This window comes from Pinus tabuliformis, chromosome 7 (assembly GCF_031772625.1).
Source record: "Pinus tabuliformis cultivar Carrire ecotype Pingquan chromosome 7, CPIR1, whole genome shotgun sequence".
NCBI classification, from domain to species: Eukaryota; Viridiplantae; Streptophyta; class Pinopsida; order Pinales; family Pinaceae; genus Pinus; species Pinus tabuliformis.
The window spans coordinates 625,739,193-625,763,677 of NC_142293.1; the positions used below are offsets into that span (position 1 = coordinate 625,739,193).

General features: G+C 41.2%; 1 pseudogene across 1 annotated transcript in view; it reads right to left on the bottom strand.

Moving 5' to 3' along the window:
• LOC149248994 (uncharacterized) overlaps window positions 1-24,485 on the bottom strand; it is a 194,160-nt pseudogene that overhangs the window by 56,643 nt on the left and 113,032 nt on the right. Inside the window, exon 3 of the transcript XR_016266718.1 lies at window positions 14,910-15,107. The product of XR_016266718.1 is annotated as an uncharacterized LOC149248994 (transcript). The remainder of the gene's footprint in view (window positions 1-14,909; window positions 15,108-24,485) is intronic.

Sequence of the window (24,485 nt, forward strand, 5' to 3'; positions counted from 1 at the left end):
CCAACAGGGGTCGGGTAGAGAGGCAGTTCGAGGTGGGCAACATGGTCTACCTACGATTACGATTACAGCCATACCGACAGTTGTCACTGAAGCAGAAGTTATGGGCCATACAGGGTGATACACAAGATTGGACAGGTTGCATATGAGTTGGAGCTGCCCCAAGGCAGCAAGATTCATAACATTTTTCATGTATCATGCCTGAAAAAGGCATTGGGGCAGCAGGTAACAGTGACAGATGAGCTACCACCTATGGATGATGAGGGGCATTTGGTATTGCAGCCGGAGGCTATCATTGATACTAGGGAGAGGCAGCTGCGGAGCAGGACGGTCCAGGAATTCTTGGTGAGGTGGAAGAATTTTCCGGATGAGGATGCCACTTGGGAGAATGAGAATATCTTACAGCATCCATCACTTCAATTGCTTTAGGACAAGCAACATTTTTCCGGGGGAGACTGTAATATTCCTAATTAGCCCCAGCTAATTGGAATATTCAATTTTGCCAAATTTTTCCTTCTATAGTTATTTTGTAAATAAAAAAAAAAGTGAGAAAGGGGGACATAACTCACTTTTAGAATAAAAGTCACTTCCTAGTAGCACAACGTTGTGACTTAAAGGGAGAGCCAAGGGGGCCAAAAGGGGGACGCAGAAATGGAGCCCACGCAGACACATGGAGGGACTGCGCAGGGGGAGGAACACGTGGCAAAAGGGGAATCACGCAAGAGAAGGTGAGCGTTGGGATTGAGAGGCAGAAGCTATAAAAGAGAGAGGAGCCCCTTCATTTTGATCATTCGGTTATATACATTTGTGATAGTCGTTTTGGCTTAGAGTACGCTGGTTGTTTCGCTAGTCCGCAGCACTGTTTAGTGCATTGAGTGTCTCTATTCGGAGATCTCACCCTTAGCCCCGGGGGACTTCGAGTGCCTGCTTGGGCAAGGTATTTTCATTGGCATTTCAGCAGCAGTATCTCCAGCATTTCAACAGTGGTTTTATCAGTGTTCTGTAGGACTGCGCAGCACTGGGAGAGGGACACAGTTCATTTTGGGAGCAGTCTGGATTGAGGGTTTGTGGAGGATTTGAGCCGAGGGATTGAGCAAGAGATCAGCTCTTGCATATTGAAGGAGTTTGGCAGAGTTCTAGGCTGAGTTTCGGAGGGTTCTATTCGATGGCAGCCTAGAGCAGTTAGGAACTGCGCAGAACCCCAAGGGGATGATTTTCGGGGGTCGGCCATTCCAGGAAATCTTTTTGGGTTTTTCTGGGTTTCTTGAGTAGAGTCCGATTCCAGAGTTTCAACTTTTTCTTAGGAGGGGAGCAGTCCCAAATCCGCGTTTGATTTCTAGCAGAAGCAGCAGCGCAATAGTTTTCCCAATAGCTTGGACGCAGATCAGAGAGGGGCCATTCCTTTGCTATTCTGAGTGTATTTCTTCACTTGCCTTGTGCAAGTAGAGGTGTCATCTTCCTGATCACCTCCTGTACTCATTTTATTACTCAGTATGATAAAATGGCTTAGCATTCTCTCTGCATCTCTTGTATCTGTTTATGGTTTATTTGATATATATAGTATCATTGTTACTTGTATCTCTGTGAGCATTCTTGACTATTATACCACTTGTGTGTTTCTATTATACTCTTAGACAGAGCCTGGAAAGGGCCAAGTAGCCTCCGGATCTCGTCCTCTTTTTAGAGGCGACATATCTGGTAAATGCCCTCCCAGTCCATCTCTGGTTGGAGTTTGCTTATGTTTGGGGTATATTCTTGATATGGGATATTACATAGACACATTGTGAATTGGTCTTAACACCTTTGTGCCTACAGTCCTATTTACAAAAATTTGTGGTTTATCTTCCTTGAGACCCATCTAATTTAAGGTTTGTGACAAGCCTACCCCAGAGTGTGAATTCGGTGGTTGTAACTACTATCACATATATTTTAAGGCCAACCTCAGAATCCAAACTTGCAGTGATAGTATTATATCTTTAGTTGTTTATTATTACAGTGATTAGAATTAACCCAATAGGCCATATAGTTATCTTTAAGATTAATAAAGGCTTGTGAAGCTCACTGGTATTTACTCTATAACACTGGCCCTTGATATGACTTGACCTGACAGCAATATTGACAATAACACTTGTTGATGCCTGACACTTGTTGTGTTATGTGACTTGACTTGACCATGGCAGTGATCCTTGTCTGAGCAGTGAGTGGCTCTTGATGTGACATACAAGTGTTGACCTTTACAGAGCAGCGTAGATCTGACTATCATATAGAATCATAGATTGGGTGTTGAAACATAAGTTTGGATATGCATGACAGGGATAAGTTGTGTTGAGTAATAAAGGATTTGATAAACAATGATTTAATTTGACAGTATCTCTCTCTTGTTGATAATGACATGTGATTTGATATAAACCCAGAATGACAGTAAGCCATGTGACAGTGTCACGCGATATGCGACAGTGGGTTTGTGACAATTACAACTACAATAGTATTATGCTAAGTTGCAGGAAACGTTGGAGAAGGGTCTGTTTCCTACCAGAAACGAGGCAACTCGTACCGTACGTCCTAGAAACTCGTTTCCGACAGTACTACCCGTTTCTCAAGGAGGAAACGGGCCAATACAGCCGGAAACAAGTTTCCAGGTCGTACGGCGGAGTTTCCTCTTCTAACTTGACTTTTCTTGTATTTTTTTTAATTTTTTCGCTTCTAATTCTTTATTGGGCGACTAAAATATCTTCTAGATGCCTCTCAAGTTATAAAAAAGAGGATATTTTTGAGTGGGGCGGCCTAATGTTCAAGCATATGGCCCTAGTGTTGATATTCAATTCATGGTAATGTTTACATTCTCCTTTATTTTTCATTTTAATCCTTTTACTTAAATTTTTAACATTACCATGAAATGACTCGGGATGTTTGAGAGTGGTTTCGCCCTCATTGGATTTCATATGGAGAAAGTAGAATTTTAGATCTCACTCAAAATCCAGCAGACTTATCTGTTTTTCAGGATTTCAGGATTGGGGGGATTGCAATGTTTCCATTGGATTTCGTCATATACTAGGGTATGGAACTTGTATTTAATCAAGAGAACCAAGCCCTCTATGTAGGGAAGACTCCCAATAATCAAGAGCACGTAGGGTACTAGGGTATGGAACTTGTATTTAATCAAGAGCACTAAGATCGTTTGACTATGTAGGAGGAGACTCCCAATCAAGCACAAGACAAGAAATTAGAAATTTTCGTGGTTGATTTTGGATATTGCTATTTTCATTATGTGATCATTCATGAGTAAATGTGATGTAAATTTAGAGACTTATAGTTTATGCATTGACAATTGACAATTTAATCATAATGTAATAAATTAGAATGTATCATATATGCTTTATGATTGCACATATTTCTTAAATGTCCTAATACACACACACACACACATATATATTGCGTTTCCCCATTTCCAAAATTTGGGGGGGTCACGTTTCGTACCCGTCCCTGTTTCAAAAACTTGTACCCGTTTCCTCGTTTCGTGTAACTTAGGTATTATGTCAATGAGAGTGCACTTAGCATTTGATTGTGTATTTTGGTACTTAGCAGTCTTCCTTGTACATGACAACTTCTTGATATCATTGAATGAATGTTGGCTTGATGACATAGTACAGTGATAATATATGACAGCCTTCTTGGAATGGTAACATGTGTCAGATGTGACAGTGCTAGACAGTGATGATTGTGACAGGATTGATGTGATGATTTGACTTGACCTGACAGTGACAATGACTTGAGACATAATAATATAGATTGCAAAGTAATCGGAAATTAGGCAAAGGTTTGGTGTGCCTTTGTGTTTGAGCAGAGGCAGGATTGAGGTTGAGGTATGATTGTGCAGTGGTCAGGTTACGCAAAGTTGAGTAGTGAGGCTGCCAAGACTTGATCGTGATATATATATACCAAGTAGTGCAGCAGAATTGTCATTACATTTTCCTTATATTGAAATCGAGCATAGGTGGATCCAGTCTGAAAATTGTGAAAGTCTGCCGGCTTATCAAGGTGTAAAAATTCCAAATTGGAATCCTATTGTAGCAACTGGAAATTATTCTCCTAATTGTTAATTTTATTTAACAATTTATTTGTTGTTTGCTACGGCAAATACTGAATAAATCACACTACAACCTTTACAAATAAAATACTGCGGAAGAAAATATAACGCAGGAAGTTGAGAAATGCTAGCACACACACATAAACACAATTATTTTTGGACAAAAGTCCCCGGAAAAAACCAACTTGGGAAAACCGGTATAGCAGCTGACAATTTTATTATTATGCAGCAGTAAGAAAATCTTAGTACAACTGGATGCCGAAATCTGGCAATCCTACAAAGAAAAAATACTGGCAAAAAATTTAGGGAGGAATTTTCCTCACCCCACAGGCAATCTCCCAACACGACTTGCCTTCAGAAATTTGGCCCTCTGACCCTCTGTGTTAGCCTTTGCGCTGCTCTGCGCAGCCTGTTGGACATCTAACCTCAGATTGGTCTCTAATGAAGTCATTCTGCCTTCTATTGATTAGAAAGATGCTTCTCCGGCACTCTGGGACTCCTTCCCGGCCTCTGGAACTGAAAACATCTCTCCCTCTCAGCAAATCGATCTTGCCTCTAGAGGTTGTTGCGCTACCCCAGCCTTAGCCTTTTTACCCACCACTTTGTGGGTGACATCCCCAGGAGAAATTTTTCTCCATGGTGAGCCTCAGCCAGTAGCCAGCAGACCCTTGATGCCTCCCACTAGCTCGTTGTGCCATTTCTCTGCCACCTGAGCCAGCCATGTGGTCCCTCACCCACCTGTATTGATCGTATGTTTGAAGGTGGGCCTCCCGAATCTAAAGGTATGTCTTGTCATTTGGTAATTGAGTATTGGGTTTACTTATCATGGATATTTTGTGTATGGATTGATGGATGGATTTGGCAGAAAGAGTGGGCTTAGTTTGTGCTCTTGTCCCCTTGATCTCTTTCGGTTGTTACCCTTAGATCTTAGTCCCGTGGGATCTCCTTTATTGACCATTTGGTTCTATGGTGGTACTACTCGAGAATCCCCGACTTTGGGTGCGTGGTCCCGCTCCTTTACCCACACATATTACTCCCTTTCCACTCACTATACCCCCATTCATCTTTTCTCCCACCTAGGTCCACATTCCCATTCTGGGTTCACATAAGGCTAGCCTCCCTATCCCCTTACCCCTACCTTGGGTCAGGTCTAGAATGATGCCCCAGAGGCTAAAGCAATTAAAAGAAAAGGTGAAAAGCATAATTGGACACATTTAACAGGAAATTGTACCACAAAATGCAAAAGATGGCCGGGACAAAATAATCAGCACGTGGGAAAAAGCCAATGCATGAGCTCTACCCCAATCCATGGCCATCACCCTAGTTCCATAAGCCCTAGATGAGCCTCCTTTATCATTCAGGAACCCATGATTGTTCCAATCCCTAGAGGGCAAGGAACCACCCTACCTAAAAGGGGATAATCACTGCTATATCTTACATATCGTGCTCTTGTCCTCTGAGCCTTGAGTAACTAATTAAAGAAATTCATAAAAGGTAAAAGGCATATAAAGAAGGGTTGAAAAATCAAGGTCGAGGCACCTCATGTACCACGATTGCTCCCTCCTACACATTACATACCTAGGTGCGTGTGAAAATTCCTAGATCTAACAATCTCATGAATCCTATTGCAACCAATTGAATCTACTTCATCTAGATTTTAACTACATTACAAGCTTATTTCAGATTTCTTCTTGAAATATTGAAGTAAATTACTGAACCAGCGTACACCAAATTAATTATGATTCTGAAACATAGAAACTGAACAAGGAAAATAGAAACACATAGGAATCAGTTATTTTTGGACAAAAAGTCCCCGGAAAAACCCAATGCGGGAAAATCGGTGCAACAGCTCTGAGGGTATATTATTATTAAGCACTAGCAAAATCTGAATACATCACTGAATACCTCATAGGGTTATTCAGTTACAAAAAGAAATACTGGCAAAAGCTTTGTGAGTTTTACCTCACACAATCACTGAGAAATCCTGGTTGATCCAACCCCAAACTGACTGCCCCCCCAGCTTTTATGGTTGCCTCTGCACAATGTCTGCGTCAACCCAGCATCAAGTTCATTGGGTGTTGCGTCACTTCTCTGGCTGGTCGATCTGCTGCCCAGGAGATTTGATTTCTGCCTCGCGGTCTCACACCCCATCTCTCGGCTTTTGAAAATTGAATTCCTCTGCAAATTTCGGACTCCTCTCTCTCCCTCTGCGTTGCTTTTGCATGGCCCTTCTGGCCCTCTGGCAGCCTCTGCGTCGAAACCTCTGGATCACTCACTGGCTCTCTCCACTGATGTATCTCCGACTGAGAATCTCTCTCTTCGGCAGCTGCTATCCTTGCCCCTCAACTGCAAGAGATTTCCTCAATCGATTTTTCTTCCTAAGAACTTCTCACTTCAGAAAATTGATTTTCTCTATCTCTCTATGTGTTTTCCCAATGACCCACAAACCCCTTCTTATATCTTCATGTTGGACAACCAATGGCCTAGATTAAAACATAATCAAAGGCTCAGATCGTTTTCGCTTGATCCGTGACTTTTTCTAGAAGTTTCAACCCTGATTAGATTAATACCCATTAATATTTTAATTTTCCTAGGTTTAGATTTAGGGTCCTCACTAAAAATATTAATTATTTTAATAAAATCACCTCTTGGTGGAATTTCCCAAAACGCTTTCTGGGTTCTTTGGAATACATGTGCCCAAGCCTCCATGCAAAATTTGAGGCCTAGAGCACATCTGATGCTACCCCAAATCAACACTCCCTCTTAGCAAGGAATGTGCTCTAGCAATACACTGCTATTGCATACTGCTTTGACTCTGAAGCATCGTCCTCTGCGTTGCTGATGTCTGACATGTTGTCCACCAACTACTGCGTTGTTGTTGCAACTATACTACTGCCTTTGACACTACTACTGCCAATGCTACATCTGTACTACAACTCCCTCTCAAATGTCCAATCTGCTAGCACTGCCACTCTTAACACTGAATCCATACTACAACTCAGTTGCTAGGAGAAGCAACTGAAAACACCCAAAACTAGTATCCAGTGGATACACCTCGCTAATAAAATCCTGACTGCTGCTAGTCCCACGCTCTCTTCTGAAGCCACTGCGTTGTTGAAGCTCTGCATTGTGCCTCCTCGCACTGTTGCCTCTCTACTCTGCATTGCTCACATTCTGGTGCTACTAACCACTGCATCTATCGAATCAACACTCCATGGCACCAACTGAAACTCCACCATCCTGCTACTACTGATCATGGGCTCCCGTAGCAAGGTGATGATCCAAGAGGTAGGCTCCTCAAGGATCCTGCCCATCTGTAGCTCTATCGAACTACCGTTCTATATCAGCCCACCTCCCTCGTGGAGGTATATTGCTGTCATGGCGAACTCCTCCTCCTGTTCCATCTTTGCGGCTGCAACCTTAGGATCATGCTTCTCATCCTTGTCCTTTTTCTTCAAAGGAACTGGGATGCATAGTGGCCCATCTCGCCACATCTAAAGCACTTCACCTTGGAGACATCCTTCTTTCGTCTCTGTTGTCGTTGTTGTCCCTTCGATGCAAGGGCTGCATTATCCTCCTCTTCCTTGGGCTTCAACCCACTGTTGTTGCTTCCGTCAAGTTTGACCTTAAGTAAATCTCTCCTCAGCTCCTCTTGTTTTAGAGTTGCCCACATCTCATCCCAATTTGGCAATGTTGCCCTGCCCAGGATACTCTGGACAAAGATTTGACACTCATCCGAGATGGAATTTAGAGCCAGTCTCACTAACACTGAATCCTGAGGTGTATGTCCCGCAGTTAATAGCTCATCATAGGTCTCCTTTAGTTTCGTGAGGAACGGATCCACACGTTCTCCCTTCTGCGTCTAAGCAGATCTCAGCTTCTGCTCTAAGTACATCTTTCGCTGCTCAAAAGATCCCTAATACAATGTGGCCAAGGCATCCCACATTTCCTTAGCAGTCCCTTTGCTAGCAAAGTGGCACACACGTGATCCTTAACTCCATCTACGATCATCCTTTTCGCCTTAGCCATCTCAGCTTTATACTTCTTCAATGGATCTGCATTCGCCGGGATAGCTACCACATTATCAACATACATCTCGAGGCCCTGCTCATCTAGAAGGAAAGTCATTCTAGCCTTCCAGATGGCATAGTTGGAAGCCCCGTCCAACCTGTCCTGATCCCTCAAGCCACTGGTTGCCATATCCTCTGAAAAATGTCGAACAACTCCCTCTTTCTCCCTACTGTGTAGCTCCTAGGCTGCCTTACACACTCCCTGATGGAGTTGGTAAGCTGTTGCTCCTCTACTGCTCAGCAAATGAGAAATATTGATTTCCTTGGCAAGAAATCACTGAGGAAGTATTCCCTCACTATGTGATCTGCTTTTTGCTTTTGACGACTTTTCTGCCCAGCACTCGGCTTGGAGAAACTATGTCCCTCTAGCTCTGCGTGGCTCCCTCTGCCTTGGAAAGTTTTCAATCTGGTAACCTTACCTCTCTATTGTCTCACTTAGAGAGAGACACCCACGAAAATATATCCCTCCTGGCTAGAACTGCGCAATCCCTTAGGGAATTCGAACTGTTGCTCGCTGCAACAAGTTGGCCCTTGCTTCAGTGCTAGATTTGCTCTTCTCTGTTTCACATCAACAGCTCTAATACCATGTGAAAATTCCTAGATCTAACAATCTCAGGAATCCTACTGCAACCAACTGAATTTACTTCACCTAGATTGTAATTACATTACAAGCTTCTTTCGGCTTTCTTCTTGAAACATTTAAGTAAATCACTGAAGCAGCCTACACCAAATTAATTATGATTATGAAACATAGAAACTGAGCAAGGAAAATAGAAACACATAGGAATCAGTTATTTTGGGACAAAAAAGTCCCCAGAAAAACCCAATGCGGGAAAACCAATGCAGCACCTCTAAGGGTTTATTATTATTAAGCAATAGCAAAATCTGAATACATCACTAAATACCTCACAGGGTTATTTAGTTACAGAGAGAAATATTGGCAGAAGCTTTGTGAGTTTTACCTCACACAATCACTGAGAAATCCTGGTTGATCCAGCCCCAAATTGACAGCCCCCCCGACTTTTTTGGCTGCTCTGCGCAGTGTCTGCATCAGCCCAGCGTCAAGCTCTCTGGGTGTTGTGTTACTTCTCTAGCTAGTCGATCTACTACCTAGGAGATTCAATTTCTGCCTCCCGGTCTCACACCCTGGCTCCCGACTTCTGAAAATCGAATTCCTCTGCAAATTTCGAACTCCTCTCTCTCCCTCTGTGTGGCCCTTTTGGCCCTGCGTCAACCTCTGGATCACTTATTGCCTCTCTCTGCTGATGTATCTCCGGCTCAGAATCTCTCTCTCTGAAACCTGTTATCCTTGCCCCTCAACTGCAAGAGATCTCCTTAATTGATTTTTCCTCCTGAGAACTTCTCACCTCAGAAAATTGATTTTCTCTATCTCTCTGTGTTTTCCAAATGACCCTCAAGCCCCTTCTTATATCTTCCTGTTGGACAACCACCGGCTTAGATTAAAATATAATCAAAGGCTCAAATTGTTTTCGCTTGATCCGTGCCTTTTTCTAGAAGTTTCACTCCTGATTAGATTAATACCCATTAATATTTTAATTTTCCTAGGTTTAGACTTAGGGTCCTCAATAAAAATATTAATTATTTTAATAAAATCACTTCATGGTGGAATTTCCCAAAACACTTTCTGGATTCTTTAGAATACATGTGCCCAAGCCTCCCTGCAAAATTTGAGGCCTAGAGCACATCTGATGCTACCACAAATCAACACTCCCTCTTAGCGAGGAATGTGCTCTAGCAATACACTACTCCGACTCTGAAGCATCGTCTTCTACGTTGTTAATGTCTGACATGCTGTCCACCAACTATTACGTTGTTGCTGCAACTGTAATGTTGCCTTTGACACTACCATTGCCAATGCTACATCTATACTACAACTCCCTCTCAAACCAATAGATTGCTTGAGTTCTCGTGACCTCCCGTTCGAGTAGCCTCGTCCACTTCTTCGAGAGATCGTGTCCCAGTTGGAGCCAAATGTTACCCACCATTTTGTGGGTGATATCCTTAAGAGAAAAAATTTCTCCTAGATGGTCCTCAATCAGTAGCCAATAGGCCCTTGAAGCCACCAACTAGCCCGTTGTGTTACTTCTCCGCCACCTATGCCAGCGATGTGTTCCCTCACCCATTTGCCATGATCGTATGTTTGAAGGTGGGCCTCCTGAACCAGTGTTTTAAAAAACAACCGAGCCGACTCCGACTCGATCGAGCTAGACCGAGCCAATGCCTGGTTGAGTCGGCTCAGTGGCCAAAACAGAACAGCTGGCCAAATTGTTATCGAACCGATCGAACCAGTGATCGACTCGGCTAACCCAGTAACAAATTGGTCGGCTCGGTAACAACCCAGCTGGCTCGGTAACAACCTAGCCAGCTCAGCTCTTTGAAAAAGTTCCTGAAGCACATTTGTCAAAATTTGTTCCACCTCCTACATATCAACGGTTGGGTTGTTGTTTATTGCATATTTATAGCCCTAAAGTAATCTATCACTGTGAAAAAGTTTTGAAAATTACAAGGCCAAAGTATGGTTATCATAGTGGCATGAATTAGAAAACTAAAACAATGCATTGAGCCATACAATGTTTTAAAAAGGCAAACGTTTTGGCAATGGACTAATAGATACATATTTACCTCTGATTGTTCTGGAGCTTGACCAAAATTAAATCAAGGGCTTTCAGACTTCATTAGGGGCAAATTTCTTGAAATCATCTCCAATAGTCTAGGTAGAAGCATGACACAGGTCGTCCTATAGCAAAGGCACAAATTTGAAGACATTTGTTGATCAGTTCATAAGCTTATCATTTGGGAAGCTATGATTGGTTGCAGAGAATTGGTATTATTGTTGTTGTAGTCTAGTGATTGTCCTTGGGCAAAGAATCCTAGCATTGGTGGCTAAGTATAAACTTTGTATTGGACAGTGCACTGGGTGTCATTTTGATATAATGGATATATTCAGGAGCCTACTTTGATCATATGTTGTCTTCTCTCTATATTCTAAAGTTGTGTTTGGGAACATGAATGAAAATCTTTAAAATTATGTTTTTAATAAAAAAATATTTAATGTATTTTTTACAATGACCGAGTCATTGAAATCAAACTGGCTGAGTCGATACCGAGTCGGAGTCGGAGTCAGCGGACCCTTGGCTGTTTCCGAACCGGAGTCGAAGTTTTAAAACATTGCTTTAATTCTCCATATTTTAAGTCACATTTGTTTTATAAGTTTATATCTTTAATCTGAAGCTTAATTCTAGTCATTGTAATCTTTAAATTTGTATATTATTCGCTAAAATAATTTATTGGGTTGTGTATCTAAGGGGTTTTAACACAAGACCTCCACAAGTGAATTTCCAGCTTGCTAGAAATTGAATTTAGTTACAGATCCAAAGCTTAGAAGTGGTCTAAGTTGATCAATCTTCTATCTTTTAACCTGCCCTAGATCCAAAATTTAGAAGTGTTTAGGCAGTTTTGAGTGGCTTTAAAGGGGATTATCTTCTTTTTTTGCATTTTCTACAGAAATTGCAGACCTGTTAAAACAAGATAGCTAGTTGTTTTACACAGTAACCCCTCTAACCAAGCATTAGTCATAGAGATATTTATATTTTTTCTTACTATATTTCCTATACACCAAATTTGACTACTTACAAAGGATCAAGTTTGAGTGTCTTTGCTTGTTGTTTTAGTATCTTTCATTGCAAATTTCTCATATTAAGCTAGCCGAGCAGCAAGATAAACTCCACTTTAGACATTTGACCTCATTACAAGGCACTAGTCTTCTATTGGTTGGTTGAAGTAAATTCAAGGGAAGCCTCCCATTTCAGAGGTAATTAAAGTGTGGGGACTCAGGCTGAAGTGATAGTGCGCCCTTGTCTTGTGTGTTCCAGTTCTGCAGGTTGCATAGGATCGTCTGCAACCCTGCTAATAGAAGCTGTAATAGTGCCAATTGATTTAAAGCATCAAATGGCACCAACAGTTGAAGCCATTAACCAAGAGAAAGTAAACTTAAATTCATGGACTTAGTCAAGTCCAACAAATGAGTTAAACTTCAGATAAGCTATTTACCCATTTGATTATAGCATGATGATTTTTGGACTCTAAACTTTAAAGGCTATCTAGAGCCTCAAAGTATATGTATTTTAATTTAGAATTCTAATCATGTATAACTCAAAACATGGCACATTTGTTCTCTGACAGTTTATATATATATATATATATATATATATATATATATATATATATTTTATCTTTATGTACTTTTTAGTTGATTGGTCCTTCAACCCAGTTTGCTAGCATGATGATTCTTGGACTATAACGGCCATCTAAAGCCTCAATGTTCAAGTATTTTCATTTACAACTTTAATATGTTTATCAAAAAACTTGGCACATTTGCTGCTGAAAGTTCAAATTTATGATGTACATGAATAAATAAATAAATAAATAAATATATATATATATATATTGTTTTATTAAAATTTGGATATTTTATATAATTTTTAGTTGGTCGGTCCTTCAACGCAGTTTGCTGGCCAGTTCTAGTACATTTCATGATCTTAGAAATTTCAGTTCCAGTCTGGTTCCAATTCTGACTACTTTGATTCCAGAAAACTTGTGATCTCTTTTCAATCCAAGGTAACCTTCAAGGTGAGCCTTTAACTTTTAAGTGCAATTATAACCCCTAATTGTTGATTTCTAGTAGCATTGGATGTGCTCTAAGCCTCAAAATTTGCAAGGAGGCTAAGACGCGTGTATTCTAGAATACCCAGAAATCATTTTGGGAAATTCCATCCGAACACAGTTTTATTAGAATAATTAATTATATTTAATGGATGCCTAAGTCTAAATTTAAGAAATTAAAATAATTAAAGGGTATTAATTAAACTGAGTGTGAAACTTCTAGAAGAAGACGAGGATCAAGTCAAAATGATATGAGCCATTGATTAGAATCTAATCTGGGTCGTTGATTGATCAACAAGAGGATTATAAGAAGAGGCTTGATGGGCTTTTGGAAGACACATCGAGTGAGAGATCAGAGATCGATTTTCTCAAGAAAGCAGCGCAGCAGTTGCCGGAGAGGTCATCAAGGAGATTTCTTGCAGTGAGGGGCAGGGATAGTTTTCCAGTTGGAGAGTTTCCTAATCGGGGGATACTTTGTAGAGAAGGCAGAGAGAGATCCAAAAGAGGCAGCGCAGTGCCACACAGAGGCAGTGCAGAGCTTTAGAATCTAGATGGAGTCCGAGATTCAGCTGGAAAGTCAAGTTCCAAAGCCAAAGTCGGGGTGTGAGACCGGAGGGCCGGAGGAACGAAGTTCCAGACAGCAGAAGATCCGTGGTAGAGGTGATGCAAACCCAGAGAGGCTGACGCAGAGGCTGCGTAGAGCCAGTGTGGGGCCAGCCATCTAGGGCCTAAATCAATGTCGGTTCACCAGTGATAGTGTGAGGTATTTCTCACTAATTTCTCCGCCAGTCAGATTCTCTGTATCGGATAGCCAGTGAGTCATCCAAAGATTGTATTCAAAAACTACTTCATAATAATACAAACCCTCAGCTGCTGCACCGGTTTTCCCGCAATGGGTTTTTCCAAGGGCATTTGTCAAAAAACAACGGTGTCAATTGTGTGTGTGGTTATTTCTTCTTGCTCAGTTCTTGTTTCTGCATATAATTTAATTAGTGAAGGCTGCAGTCGTATTTACTTCGATATTTACAGTGTAAATAACTTGCATAAATTAACAAGTAGGAGAAGTAATATCAGTTTGCTGCAGTAGGGATTTGGGTCTCCAAATTTTCACACTAATGACCTTTCAATATTTTTGGAAGATTTTCCGATTCTCTGCCCCCAAACCCACAAATTCCTACTTGCTTTGCACTTGCTTTCACACTCATGGTGCACAGCCCTTCTGTCCTGACTCCTTACATTGGAAGTATGTGCATTTCATCCTGACCAGGTTTTCCCTTCCTTTTTTTTCTAGCTTGCTTATGCCACTTTGGTTGGCCTTTGGCCTCTCGTTAGTGTTATGAGGACAATTTTCCTATGTCCGGCTTCCATCCATTAACATTGAGTACTATATGCACCATGACTGGATCCAAACTAATATCTGAAGCTGTGACAGATATTTTGTTGCATTTATTCAATGATTATTATTTTTGTGAGATAATATCGGTTCCCATGGTGGTTAAGCTTTTAAAACATAGTTATTTCTGAAATCTATTGACTGTTATTGCTATTATGGACAATGTATACAGTTTGTTGTAAATTTGTTTACATACCAGTTTTTAAAATATTGTTTTCAAGAAGAATCTGTTATTTATTTTATTTTAGTCAACTTGGAAAAAAACCTAAAAGGAAATCCTCAGTGCCAAAACCAAAGCAAGTCGGATAGCTGAGAGGATTTGGCTCCAATGTTTTACCTGAAACGGTGTGTTTTAATTGCCTAAAATTTTTCTCATTTAAAATTGTATTTCAAATTCAAAGGAGATATCACTTGAGCTCTCTATAAAGGATATATGATGACTAGCTAGACCAAAATACAAAGCATTAACGTAGAAAACTTTAGGAATAAAACATTTATTAAGATTCAGACAGCAGAGAGATCTAAAGCTGATTCACTGAATATATAAAGATTCACATGGGAGAGAGATATTCAAAGCTGACTAACTGATTGCTCCTCAGAAAAATGGGATTCAAGTAATAAATTACCACAGTAATTTTTGAGAAGGAAATTTGGCAAAAAACCTAACGTCTATTTTGTACCTCCAAATCATATGCTGGGCAAAGCCATATGCTCCCCACCAAACTGCTGACGCTGGAGAATAAGATACCACTGTCATTCCAAAACCTCTATAGAGACCACGAATGCCCTCTGTCTTAAATATTTTATGTGCAGCATCTACTGCACCATTGAATTTTGTCATTCCAGGAAGGCCCTGAACCATTAGCCTCTGGCATACCTGATAAAACAAACAGAGGCACAAGGTTAGAGCAAGTGCATATGAATAGCCTTGAATGTTAAATGAACTATGCATATTTCAACAAACCCTTGCCATCACTCCAAGCAAACAAGATACAGGCTATGCTGAATTCTATATCTATGCAGGGCAAGAATATATATATATATATATATACAAGAATTCAAAATAAGAAGAAGCCACTGCAATATATCAAAAAGGCTATTGGATCCTCTAACATACTTGCCCTAATCCCCAGTATGGCAATTTGGCAAATATGGCCCTGAACCAGATCTGATTTATATCACAAGCAATTTTTATACCCAGAGAAAATTATTTAACCCAGTAAATTCTTTCCCAAATTGCTGCATAAAAATAGACTAGTATTTAACAATAAAATTTCCAGCAGATGCACAAGCAGAAAATCAATCACATAAAAGAAATTATAAAACCCTTCAATTTATTCTTCACTTTATTTCTCAAAATAAATAAGGGCTCCTTTATAGGGAAAATGGCCCATATAGAGTTATATAATTTTATACAGCAATAGAACCTGGAGAAACTTGGCCAACTGGAAAATCCCACTCTGTAAACTTGGCCTTCCTCTCTCCTAGTTTCCCCTCGTACGTCCCACATGCTGGATGATCCTCTCAACCTCAGCCCAGCCGTAACTCCTACAACCCCCATGCGCAAGCCTCAACTTGTGCTAGCCAAGTCTTGGCCCTCTTCAAAATCCGTGCTCAACAACCTGGCCTCCACAATTCAGAACATCCTGCTGCAACACTTCTTTCTCGTTAACCCTGTAACTCCTACAACCCCCATGCGCAAGCCTCAACTTGTGCTAGCTAAGTCTTGGCCCTCTTCAAAATCCGTGCTCAACAACCTGGCCTCCACAATTCAGAACATCCTGCTGCAACACTTCTTTCTCGTTGACCCTGAATCTCTCGCTCTTCACTTGAGAAAACCACTCTCTCAATCATTTGATGTGCCTTCCTCCTCTCCTCGTGCTTTCTTTAGTAATCTCGCTGAGCTAAATCCCTAACCCTAACCTCTAAAGTGGTAGATGGCTAGGATTAAATCCTATTCCACTTGAGATTACATCTAATTCAGTAAAGTGAGTTAACTCATTTTTCTTTAGAAAGCCTTAACCCAATAGCCAACATTAATTAATGTGTTTTTCCTACTTAGACTTAGGAAAGAATCATAAAAGTCACTTATTAAATTAAGATGTCTTGACTACTCCTACATGCCTACCACTTAGCCTATGTAGAACTACCTGTCAGCTACTATAATCATCAACACTCCCTCTTAGCGAGAAAGGTCTTCTATACCACTCCCAGCTTATCTCTATAGAAAACAAACTTCATTTTTGCCACAGGCTTGGTCAGAATGTATTGCAACCTGCTCATCTGTGGAGATGCATTGAAGCTTCACAGCTCCCCTCTCAACCCTGTCTTTGATGAAGTGATATATGATCTCTACATGCTTGGACCTATTTTTGAAACACTAGATTTTCCAAGAGTTTGATACAACTATGATTATCACAATGTATCATAGTGGGATCTAACTCAAGACCAAATAAACTTGTGAGCATCTTACGAAGCCAAATGGCCTCACAACTGGCCAAACTCTTCCATATACTATGCCTCTACTAAACTAAGTGCCACAGAAGTCTTCCTACTAAATCAAGAAATCACAATCCCATGCTTAAGTAACACCCTGAGGTGCTCTTCCTATATGATGAAATATGTAACTAGGTTTGGTCTTCATAATGTCTTAAGTAACCTTGATTTTATGTATTTGATGTTGTCATATCCCCAATTAAAATTTTGACTTGGAAATTTCCAGTTTTGCAATTTTGGTGATTTATATATATATATAGCTAAATAAAATTAGGAGAAATAAGTTGTAGAGATATTTAATAAATTTTGGAGAAAAGACAATGGTTGAGAATTAGGAAAAGAAGAAAAATTAAAGTTAAGTTGTGGAGTTACCAAGCATGGAAATCGAACCATGGGAAGGATCAAACCATGGTATGGGAAAAATCAAACCATGGTATGAGGAAGTGAAAGCAAAAATAAAAGGAAGGTTGGGGCCTCATTTTGATCATTCTGGTTTTGGCATTTCATTTCTAAATTGGAGGTTTGCTTAAGCTATTGAGCTAAGTCAACCAGTGTTGTTTAGCACAAGGATTTCCAAGTGGAGAATCCCAACTCTCTTTCAGTGAACTTAAAGTGTCATCCTAGGAGAGAAAACTTGGAGCTGATTGGATATTTCTTTCCCTGCATTTTGTAAGCTATTTCATCTCTACAACAGGTAGGTCGTTTTGTTGGAGCAGTTTCTGCAATCTTGTGAAGGGAAAGTAGCTGGAATTTCACTTTATCTTTTCAGCACTATCTTTCATTGATTTCTCAGTTATTTTTGTGGAGAATTTTTGGTGGAGCTATAGATTTTCTGGTGGGACGCAAAGCTGGGCAGTGGGTAATTTCACTTGATTTTTGGGTAATTCTGGGAGGTTGGAATTATCCCAAAATATTTTAGGGTTTTGTTAGTCCCGGGTTGGAGATCACTGTGCTAATTTTTCAGAATTTCTGGAGCAGATTTGAGGCCTCAAATATCAGTTTGCCTCTAGCAGCAGCAAAAGTAAATCTACGGGTCGAGTGTGCAGCCAGTGAGCCATTTCAGCGTGGAGTTTTCTCCATTCTTCAAGCAAGCCCAGGTGCACACATTCCACTATATTTTGTACTTCACTTCTCATTGGATATTTAATCAAATGGCTCAACTCTATTATTTCTGCTCAACAATGTTCTAAACTTGTTGTTCTTATGGAGTTTTTCGATTGCATGTTTATTTGTTTGTTGTAGCTAGTTCATATTTTGATATTTCATTGTATTTCTCTAGTTAGAACATTACAGTGGTATCAGAGCATGTTTTTGGCCAGCTGTGGGCTCTAGAGCATGTCATGACTGGACCGTTTGGTGGAGTTGTTCATCGTCCTAGAGGCAGAGGCAGAGGGAGAGGAAGAGGTCATGGTAGAGAGGACGAGCCTAAGCATCTTTCTAATACAGAATTTGAGAACACCAGAGACTACATGGGGGACAATGGTGAAGATCAGCCTAGGCAGGGTGGGCGTGACCCACTACTGGAGGAGTTGGCAAGATCAAACCAACAAATGATGGAGATGATGAGGCAGATGTTGGCTCTGCAATTGCAAAATATGCAGGGAGGACCTCAAGGTGGTGGGGGAGGAAACAATGAAGAAGAAGGAGGTTCTGGAATAGGAGAAGGGAGCCATGTACATCCACGCACAACCCACACATATGGTCAAACTCCCAGGCCTACTATGCCTCACTTCACGAAGGAACCAAAGCAAGAGAGAGGTGTTGATGCATTCACAAAGTTAATTAGATCATTCACTGATGGGATTGACGAGTATGAGGCCTTGGATCCCAGGATCAGAAGGACACTCTCCTTTGCAGATTACTGCCATCTAAAGGAGAAATATAGGGGAGTTGGGCCCTCATTCTGAGGAGGACCGCAAAATCAGAATTGGGATAATCAGAAGCTAGTAGGGAAGGTGACATTGCCAAGGTTTGATGGGTCAGCCAAGAGTTCTACGAGATCATGGGTTCAGAAACTAGACACTTACCTTAGTTTGAATCCCATGCGAGAGGCAGATGCCATCAGATTTGCTACATTGCATTTGGAGGGTGATGCGCAGGAGTGGTGGTATCACGGATTAGTTACACTTGGGCATGCGTCCATCACATCCTATAGTGAGTTCACTCGCAGGCTGGTGGAGAGATTTGATAGGAAGGATCTGGAGTTGCACTTCAAGGAGTTGGCTAACCTGAAGCAGACAGGCAGCGTAGAGGCTTACATAGCAGAGTTTCAGAGGCATGGTTTCAGATATTTCTAAGGTGCAATTGATTGTGTTGTTTACTAAGGGTTTGGCCGAGCCTCTGCGAGGTTGGGTACAAGCTTATAGGCCAGTATCATTGCAGGATGCCATTAGCCGAGCGCGGGACATGCTAGATGTTGTTCCAAAGACGAGGGTTCCAGCACCTACTAAAACCTCCTTCCCTCAAAAGGGAAAAGACATTAGACCTTCTCAAAAGGAGTGGACAGGGAAGGGACAGCTGGATGATGAGACTAGGAGGGACCTTCGGCGGAGGAAATTATGCTTTACTTGTCAAAAGCCATGGGCACCAAGGCATCAGTGTACCAAGGGCAAGGCCCACTACATAGAGGTATTTTCAGACTATGATCCAGAGGAGGAGGATGCAGACTAGGAGGTAGATGCAGGTGAGGGTGGACCTCAGAGCTCGAGAGGAGGTGGCCCACCACCTCCACCTAGTGGAGGAGCTTTCTTACCCACTAGTGGAGTTATTGCTTCGCTTCGGGGAGTTCCGAAGTATTTGACACTGAGGATCAAAGGCACAGTGCAGGGACAGCGTGTATCTGCATTGGTGGACAGTGGGGCAACCCACAATTTTATTTATGCACAGTTGGTGGAGTGTAGAGGCATTCAAACAGAGGCTTTCAAGGGATTTCCAATACTGGTGCCAGGACCTGGTATGTTCCTAGCATGACAGTGACCATAGGGAACTATTCAGTGACAGACCATTTCTTCGTGGTGGACATTTCAAACACCAATGTGGTGATGGGAGTTCAGTGGTTGTATTCTCTTGGGCGTGTCACTACTGATTGGAGGAAATTGGAGATGGAGTTCATAGGGTCGGATGGAAAGCTAGTAGTGTTGAGGGGTATGCATTCATATCCACCCCAGTCTGCACACAAGATGGAGGTTGATTTGAGGCACGGTGACATAGAGTGGGTTGTAGAGTTGAGGATCTCAGAGACTAGGGGGTTGAAGCAACATACACATCTGGACATATTGGCTCTCTTGGAGAGGCATCAGGCAGTATTTGGAGAGATTCCACCAGGCAGGCCACCCGACAGAGGGTTTAAGCACACCATTGAGCTAGAGGAGGGGGTTCACGCAGTCATCACCACTCCCTACAGACATCCCAAGGCATATCGGGATGAGATTGAGAGGGCTATACAAGAGTTGTTGAGGTTGGGGCATATCAGGCCTAGCTCGAGTCCTTTCGCTTCTTCTGTAGTGTTGGTGAAGAAGAAGGATGGGACCCTTTGCATGTGCATAGACTACAGGGCCCTCAACAAGAAGACGTTGAAGAACAAGTATCCCATTTCGCGCATTGATGAGTTGATGGACGAGCTTAGAGGAGCCAAGTACTTCTCTAAGATAGACTTGCGCTCAGGGTACCACCAGATCCGGGTGAGGGAGCAAGACATCCCCAAGACCGCTTTTCGCTACCATTATGGACACTTTGAGTTCTTGGTGATGCCCTTTGGGCTAACCAATGCACCAGCCACATTTCAGTCTTGCATGAACCATGTGTTCCGCAAGAAGTTGTGACGATGTGTCTTGGTATTCTTTGATGATATCTTGATATATAGCAGGACTTGGGAGGAGCACCTCTAACACTTAAAGGAGGTCCCACGCATACTAGAGGAGCAGCAATTGTATGTAAAATTGTCCAAGTGTGAGTTCGAATTGACGAAGATGTTATATCTTGGGCATGTGATTGGGAAGGATGGAGTACATGTGCATCGGGAGAAAAATAAGGCCATCCTAGATTGGCCTACGCCCAGGAATGTGATAGAGTTGAGGGGATTCATGCACATCTGTACATATTACAGGAGGTTCATCAAGGGTTTTCCCAGTTAGTAGCACCCCTTACAGATTTGACAAAGAAAGGGAACTTTGAATGGACTGATGTGGCATAGGAGGCTTTTGAGCGCCTCAAGAGGATGATGAGTAACTGTCCTATTTTGGCCCTTCCAGATTTTTCACGCCCATTTGTCTTGGAGTGCGATGCATCAGGGGAGGACATTGGAACAGTTTTGTCACGAGGAGGTCATCCCATAGCATTTGAGAGCCAAAAACTTCAGCCACATGTATTGTGCTAATCTGGATCGATTTTGCGGACAAGATAGTCTCCCGTGAACTTCACTGAGGTATGTGGATTATGTTTGTATTTGGTTTATTTGACATGCCAGTATGTTTGCAGGAAGAAGAAGATCAGAGATGACTAGCAAAAAGGTGGATTACAATTCACGAGACTCCCCTTACAAATCAGAGGAGCAGCATGGATATGAGTACTCTCTAGCCATAGTGGACACCTTGAGAAGTCTAAAGGCAGAAATCAAAAGTTGCAAAGCAAATAATGACAGGATCATTCAGTCACAGGGAATGCTTCCCAGGGCATAGTAAAAACAAGCAGAGGTCAATGCAGTTATCCTTCAAAGTTTGTCAGACTTTTAGAGACAGGGATAGCCACGAATCAGTTATGTAGAGAAGGATAGGACTACTGGGGCATATGGTAGTAGGTATCATGGTGGGCACAGGTCAGACAAGGATAACATAGTTCGAGATGGCAAGTTCTTGGATACACCTGCTAGGAGAGGCAGTGGATATGGGTTCCACTCTAGTTCTGGTTCAAACAGGTATCATGGTCATCATCGTTATCACCCTTACAGGAGGAGTGAGAGGGGATACTTGTCGGATGAGTTCAAGAAATCCAAGCCACCTACATTCAACAGAGAGCTGAAGAAACTGGAAGATGCAGAGGCATGTTTTCTTGGAATGAAGAAGTTCTTTGAGTTGCATGACTATTTGGTTGGAAGCACAAAGCCCACCTCTGTTCATGTGCATCTACGAGATGGGTGAGAAGACATATGACTGATTCAAGTGACAAAGATATGAATGGCACATTGCCTTTGGCTAGTGGCGGCTGTAGGGGTTGCTCGCTGGTCAGCTAGAAGAGATGATGGGAGAAAAATTTTCTCTTATGGGGTTAATAAATTTTTTTGGGTAATAGGATTTACAGGGCTACAAGGAACATCCTTTAGGCTTATATGCCGTAGCAAAAAAGTTCTGGAGTACCCCTACCGAAAGGGGTAACAAGGCCAAAATGTGATCTTTTATGGTACGAAATCTCTTGCAGATGGTTTTTGGCTTGGAGATGATTTGTTGGGAATGATTGAAGTGTTTCTCTTAGAAAATTTTGCAAGTTTACCACACATTTTCTATATTTTGCAAGTTGTATTTGTGTAGTAGGGTTTTTAATTATGCTATAATATAAATTGCTAAATTTATCTTGAAATCTTTTTCCTCTATAATATGTAAATTTATTTTCCTAAAAACCATTACGAGTACTCTAAGTGTGCATCTCTTAATTTTAAAATCTCCCTTCACAACAAAATTGCTAGGGTTTTAAAAGTGGATGTCGTAGTTAGCCCCCCCCAGCTTCATCAAAGCCATTACCATTGATTGTTTCCCTTAAAGACTCCCTTAAGCCCATTTAGAACAAGGCACTAGTCATAATAGTGTTGATCACCTCTTTTTTTAATAAGTTTAACCTTTTCTTTCTAACTCCTGATATTTAGGGTTAGAGATAGGGTTTTATAAGAGATATTTCTAAAATGTAATTTATATTTGATGTATTGTTGTCCTAAAATTAGGATTTGCATTCAATAATTATATGAAAGCAAAATCTAGCATTATATGCATGTTAAAATCGTCTTTTATGGATGGCATCATCATTTTTTTGTTGTTTATGCATAGTTTCATCCATGAAACTATAGTATAAACCCTAGATCCTAGGTATCTATTTGAAGGTCTTGCCCCTTTTGTTGATTAATCATTGAGAGGTATTTTCCTTTTGTTGTTGTATGACATTGCGTACCTTATCATTGAAAATATGCAAAACCCTAACTTATAGCAGCACCATATAATTGGTCTAGAAACATATTACTTGAACTTTGGCAAATGATTATTTAGGCCTTCTAGGCTCTACCAATACTATATCCCATTTTTAGACCTCATTCTATCATCTTGTGTCATTCTCATTAAATATCTTTGGGTGAATCTTTTAGAAAGCCCCCCTTATGGTTGAATACCACTAAATAGCAAGACAGAGATTGTTGAGGTGTCAGTGGCAATCGATCTCTTGTTGCCCTAAGGTCTGGTTTCTAACTAGTGGGGCTTTGCACTAGGCCTGCTAGATTTTGCAGCAACAATAACCAACACTCATTGACTTGATCTATATTTTGTTGTAAGTTTACTAGTTAAATTGCATTGTAAATAAGTGCATTTTCGAGATAAGCCAACACACAACAAACTTTTTGATCTTCATCCTCATAAGCATTCTAGAAATATTTTCATCCTTTCACCTTATATTTGGCAGAGGGGGAATAATAGCAATGATTGACAATCAGGTTTCTAGTTCGAAGCCCTATCAATCAAGCATGTCCAAGTGAACCTAAGCCACAGCAAGAACCAGAGCTTCAAGCCTGAGCCAGAGTCAGAGTTGTAGCAAGAGTCAAAGCCATGCATGTGATTCAATTTGCAGTAGCCTGAGCCAAAGTCAGAGTTGTAGCAAGAGTCAAGGCCATGAATGTGATTCAATTTGAAGTAATCTTCAAACCGACATCAACTTGTGGTCACCTCAAATTGCCATTTGCGAGCACTTTTAGATAGCAAGAGACATCAGCTTCCAGCTAAATCAGGAAATGTTTTAGACACTGTTGAGCCCTGTTACCCACCACTAGTGGGTGACCCCTATAGGAGAAATTTTCTCCTAGATTTGTCTTTAGTCGGTAGCCAACAACCACCTGATAGCTCTAATGTGCTACTATTTTTTGGTTTTTGTAGCATCGGAGGTGTTCTAGTCTCAAAACTTTGTGGAGAGGCTAAAACACAGGAGTTCTCCATAACCCGGAAATTGTTTCTGGAAATTCCACTTAAAAGTGTCTCAATTAGATTATTAGCCTTTTTTAATTATATCCTCAGTCTAAACTTAGGAAAAGGGGTTAATGAATCAAAATTAATTGAGATAAGGTGTGAATCATCTAGAAACTCACACGGATTGACTCTGATATGATCTTAGCCATCGACTAAGATTTAATCTTGGTTGTTGGAGTCCCAATAGAAGATTATAAGAAGAAGTCAATGGGTAGATGGAGAACACACACCCACACACAAAGATTGATTTCCTTGGAGAGTTCAATTTTTCCAGAGGCAATAGCCAGAAGGGTGGCAAGAAGAGTGATCCGGAGGAAGTTTTCCAATCCTGGAGAGGCAGCAGCAAGAGTCCGAGTTATTTCCAGTGAGGCGGCGCAGAGGACTGCGTAGACAGCTTCAGAAGACAATTCGATTAAGTTGTGGGAAAATTCGATTCAGCTTCCAGAGGCTAGGAAATTCTTCCACGAGGCCGGAGAATCATTTCCAATAGCTGAGACATGTAGAACGAATTGATCAGAGGCAGTTTCAAGCTAGACGTCAAAGGGTCT